The sequence below is a fragment of the Bidens hawaiensis genome, unplaced genomic scaffold (assembly GCF_021521415.1).
Source record: "Bidens hawaiensis isolate Kalapana, Puna unplaced genomic scaffold, B.hawaiensis_p1.1 tig00040103_1, whole genome shotgun sequence".
Taxonomy (NCBI): Eukaryota; Viridiplantae; Streptophyta; class Magnoliopsida; order Asterales; family Asteraceae; genus Bidens; species Bidens hawaiensis.
Genome location: NW_027497073.1, coordinates 217,844 through 223,588, shown reverse-complemented (window position 1 = coordinate 223,588; position 5,745 = coordinate 217,844). Strand labels below are relative to the sequence as shown.

The window sequence follows — 5,745 nt, the reverse complement described above, 5'->3', positions numbered from 1 at the left end:
AGGGTCTAAATGGACAGCTGACAGACTTACCATTACAACCCAGCCTGATGGAATAGTGTAGTCTGCATCAAGCGCAATTTCCGTATGATAAAGATGCATATTATTTCCTCTATGAATTTTAGTGAATATTTATTTACCTTTGATTTTGATATCTGTTAGTGCTTTCCTGAATATTGCGGGAACTATATTTGCCAGCCTTACTGTCTCATTTATAATCTGAAATGTAATACAATGTAGTTGGTTCATGTAACAGAATACCTTGGAGTTAATTCTTCTAGATAGGCTTATCACTAACTGTGATACTAAGGTTAAGCAAACACACCTGAAAAGTGAATGTCATTGACTTATATTCTTCCCACGTAAGTCCAGCCTTCAGGTTATCCCGCTCTTTTAGGATTTTCTCATGTTCTTCCTGTACCAAATAAAAAGCGTATGTTATGCACATGTAGTAATTTGTATGTCAGGATCAAACATGTAAAATCAAAACATTAATTGAAAACGAAACGAGTCAAAATGGTTAAAAGTCACCAAAAGAGTACAAAAACAAAACACTATCCATCCATTCTAGCTAATAAGAACTTAACTACTAGTTCAAATTTCGATTATATACGTACTGTTAATTCCTTCAATGCTCGAGGATTGTCCGTGAGAAGCTTGATGGCTACTAATAACCCCATGGCAGCTGTTTCAAAGCTTGTAAACAAAAGCACAAACATCAAGTCCAATGCAATTTCTTCTGTAAGGATTGTATCAGCCTGCTTCAGTTCTTCAAGAACATGGTCAAAGAAATCAGTGTTGACCTTATTAGGCTTCCTCTTTCTTTCCTCTAACATTTTCTTAAGCATCCTCATCACCTTCTTCCTTCCCTAATTGATATAGTTTGAACTTTATCAGCAATTTTGAGCATGTATATATATATGCTTTTGATCAAGAACACAGCATTTTATGTCATGATTCTATAATTATATTAAATAATGACCAAAATGTCCAGTTGACTAATCGACATCAAGAGAATGTCCATTTGACCAACCTCTTCCCAAAATGTTCATGCTAAGCCCGTCAACCCGCTAGTTTATAATCATTAACTCCACAGGATTTTTTACCAACCAGATTCTGCCACTTGTCCAAAATAATCTCGTCGGAAGCCAAAAAATAATCTCGTCGGACTCCAAAAAAATCTTATTGAACCGACGGGGTAACAAGAGGTAGAATCTGGTTGGTTAAAATCCCGTTGAGTTAGTAATTAAAAGTTAGTGGGTCAATATGATTTAGAATGGGCATTTTGGTAAAAGGTTGGTTAAATGGAGATTCTCCTGATGTTGACTAGTCAAATAGACATTTTGGTCATTATCCCTCAATATTTAGGTACCTGTAGACACTTGTAGTAAGCTGTTCCAGGAATCGCCACAGGAACCGAAAGTAGGCCCTCTAGAAAAGCATCAAAGTTCTCCCTTAGATTCTCGGACGATTTCTCTAAATCATAACTTATCAACTTTTTCGCAGTGAGACCAAATACCATCTGTTGAACACCACCAAAAGATATCATAAGAATCTGAGTATATTCACAATGTTATAATTAAACAGTTTTTAACCGCTTACATCCGCAGTTGCTCCCTGTAATTCCACCGTTTCTTGGCGAGCCCACGCCTCTATGTTTCTTGTTGCTACACTTTCAATATCAGAAAGCATATTTTTAAGGCTTCCATGACCAAACAGATTTAACACCATGTTTTTGAGATGCTTATGTAGGTACCCATGCAAAGTACTTACATTCTGCTTCCCATATATTTGTCTCAAACTATATGGGTACCAACTTTGGAACAACTGACCCTCTTGTTGGAACACCATATGATTAAGATCTGGATCTGTTGAGACTATAACTGGCAGCCCAACAAAACTTGTTCGGAATATCGACCCATATCTGAAATATAACAAAGAATGACACAATCAAAGAATTTACATGAAAATCAAAGATTGGTCATGAATTTAGGGGCGGCAATTTCATGAACAGCCGAAACACAACAGAAAAATAATCAGGTTTTTGGTTGGCCGGCATAACCATCTAAGAAACGGATCATGTTCGGGTTGACCAGTTAACCCGTTTAGGTTTCAAAAACATTTATTTTTATGAGAAATTTTTGTTTTATTACCAAAACTTTTATTTTTTCTTCAAATATTTTTCAGTTTACCATAAATGTATTGATTCATTACTGAAAGTTCTTATTTTATTTTCCTTTCCAAAGTTTTTGCATGCACGTTTTGGGCCAAAATAAAAATTTTTACAACCACTAGTTTGGTCTAGTGGCAAAGGTGTATGCCTAACAACCAAATGATTGTAGATTCTGGTCTCACTTGAGACATAAGGTGAAATAGGTGGAAAGAACAATTAGGTGTTCAAAAAAAAAAATCATTTAAACAGATATAACTCTAATTTCAAAAATTAAGTAAGATAGCATCCTTGTAATTTTTATCTGTTTCCTTTAGACAAAATGAAACTCTCATTTATTAATATGAAGAAAATGTCTTAACTGATTTATCTTGGGATTGAATGAGCTCGAAGCATAAATTTGGGTTTAAACGGGCCGTGTTCAGGTTGACCATAACTTATGGGTCGTGTTTGGGTTACATAATTGAACCCGACACGATTGACCCCCCCCCCCCCCCCCCCCCTAGATTCATGACGATGTGATAGGAAACACTATAAATATATAATAATTCACCTTTTCATTCTCTCTTTGACAAAGGGTGTGACGTCTCAAGTACGGTTAGGGGCGAAGAACTGTATAGTTTCTCCGAGTAGGGGCCAACCCATTGAACCTGGAGGAAGTTTGCCACTACATTTTGGGTTCCTCCACCTATAAACCGAATGTGTAACGACTACCGCTAGAGCTAAAACTACGCACAGACTAAAATGCCACATTTTTAATTTGTTTGAAAGTCGATCAGGGGCGGATCTGGTTGAGGAAACAAGAGACGTAAGAAAGTTATATAGGCATAACGCACAGATGAGATGGAGTAAGGAAATGAAATAGAATAAAAGAAATCTAAACGTTATTTTACAGAATTAAAAACATGGTTAACGCGCATTTAAAAAATTACAAAAAAATATATAGTACTAAATAATGTTGATAGCCTGATAGAGTGGCACGCAACATCTCCACTGTGTAAAATGCTAGAAAGTTTCTCAGCTCATCTCCCTTTCAGTAAAAATATATCACTTATGACTTATATATTACTAAATAAGCCTGGTCATTTTTCGCATTAATGATACACTAAAATTAGTTTTGGATCTGTATTACTGGTGAAAAAAGTTACATGGAAAATAGTCGTCAATGGGAACTGATCATGACCAGTTCAGTGCTACTCAATTTTCAGTTGCAAGTTGCAACTGTGCGTAAGTGGAAACTTGTATACTCTTCCTCAGTCGTCGGTTGTAATTTCCAACTATCATACTCTTACACGAAACGTTTTGTTGTGTTGGTCCCCCCCCCCCCCCGATCTCTTATATAAGAAAGATCTTTAGACTAATCTTATTGTACGAATCTCAATAGGCTAAGGTTTTTGGAGACCTCAAGCTAACTATCAAGTCAGGAGACTTTTCAAAAAAAAAGTCATATAAACCCTCCTCCTTTACTAGGGCTTGAGACCGACAATATAAACTAAAATGTTTATAGTTTATGGAATATTTTTTAAGTCGTATCTTTGTCTGTAAAAAAAATATGTTTACATAAAATTTAGCTTTCTAGCTTTATTTGATACAAATTGTTTAAAAAATAATCATAATCAATTTCTACGTGTTGAAGTCGGCAAGTCGCTTTAGTTTTTCAACTTAATTCTAAACCTAATATGTAGATGGACAATGAGCCATTTATATGGTAAAAAAAGGATGCATTGATATACTATTATTAATTAACAATGTAATATATAAATTTTATTTTAAAAACAGGAGGCCTTAATAAATGTGTGGCTTTAAGTCTTTGCTTAGGTCACTAAAGCACTTGAGCCGGCACTAAGTACATTCATACATGTTCTTGGTTTCTTTTGAATTACACAATCAAATTTACAATACCTACATTATTGAAGATGGCTTGATCTCCCAGGTCTCTAGACCACTTCTAAACAAAGGTAGACGAGTTAAAATAAAGTAAAAGTGTCATTGTTAGTTTGTCTGTTTGTCATCCGCTTACCTATGGTTTGATTCCAAAATTTGATTGGCCTTGTTGATGTCTTGATGCATGATGGGCCAAATAGTATTACAACTAACTAGTAAAATATGTCTAAACAAACTCAAATTAACAAATATATATGAACATTTAGTGAGGTAATTAAATAAACGGAGTATGTGTATATGTTCTTGTTAATTAATTTATTATTAAATAAATAAAGTTTCAGAAAAAAGTTTCATGAACAAATCACCAAACATTTGGTTACTTTACATATCAGCATCTGTACATTTTCCTTTATTAATAGTGTGATACATGTTACATAAAGTCATCATGTAACCAAATTATCTTGTATTTCTCTCAACTTGAAACATTGAGCGCAACCACAAATAAATAAATAAATAAATAAATAAATATATGTTATACATTATGTCAACGACTATAAAATGATTAAAGAATAATTATAATCGATTAACAAATTAATTGGAAAAATAAACATAAGATATCATATAACTTTATGTTGAATATTTAATGTCTACGATATTGGCTTGACAATGCTATTAAGATTTTATAGTTATACCAATAGCGTATTTATCACCTTAACCAGAATTTCAAATTGTTCAATTTATATTTTTAAATTAAAAAAATAAATTTATTTATGATTGCACTCCCAACAATCATTTTCAAATTTATGACTTAAATACATCACACAATCTACACAAATCTTTACAAGATATATTTTGTAGAATGATTAGTGCATGTATTCATTTAAGCCTATTAATTTAAAACCATTATTATATATTAGCAAACTAGGATAGAATCTGTGTGATACATGAGTTGTTAAAAAGTAAATTAAAAAAGTTAAATTTAATAATATACATATTAACATATCTTATGTATTCATAAGATATAAATAATTTATTAAAATACAAAAATTAATAAGAATAATTTGTATTTGCATTTTAAAAGTAATAAAATGGAAGATTATGAATTTATACTAATTAAGAAAAAGTGAAGACTAGCATCAATTAATCCTATTTGAGTTGGTAAGCCATAAGCATTTTAAAAGTAAGGTATTGAATTCAATTCTCACCAATAACATATTTTTCATTTTATTATTCATGAAGGAAAATTGTAAAAATGAAAACTTATACACTTGAAGCCTATGTGGAGGGTCTAATTGAATTACAAGTGGAAAAATTGTGTCGTTTTAATATATAGCTAGATTTCACATATATTTTGATATAATAATTTAGTGAAAATTCCCAAAATAGCCCTTTTTAGAGAGAGGATTATCAAAATAGCCCTTTTTTTCTTCAAAATCTTTTAAAATTTGGACTGGCAAGACGTTTTGATAAAAAAGATAAAAATAAAGAGGGAGCAGTCCAAATTTTGAAGGAAAGTAACGTAGCAAACGGGATATGAGAAAATAATAAAGGTAAAGTTCAAATTATTTTGTAATTTTGGAGCAAAAGTCCATATTTTTTCAAAATTTTTTATTTTAAAAAACCGTCTTGAGAGACTGTTTTTTTATGTTTCCAACCTTTCCCGTCCATATTTTTAAATTATTGGAAAAATATGT

At 32.2% G+C, this 5,745-nt stretch overlaps 1 pseudogene; it reads right to left on the bottom strand.

Moving 5' to 3' along the window:
* Positions 1–6: 6 nt before the first annotated feature.
* On the bottom strand, positions 7–2,920 carry LOC143591864 (cytochrome P450 87A3-like; annotated as a pseudogene).
* Positions 2,921–5,745: the final 2,825 nt, after the last annotated feature.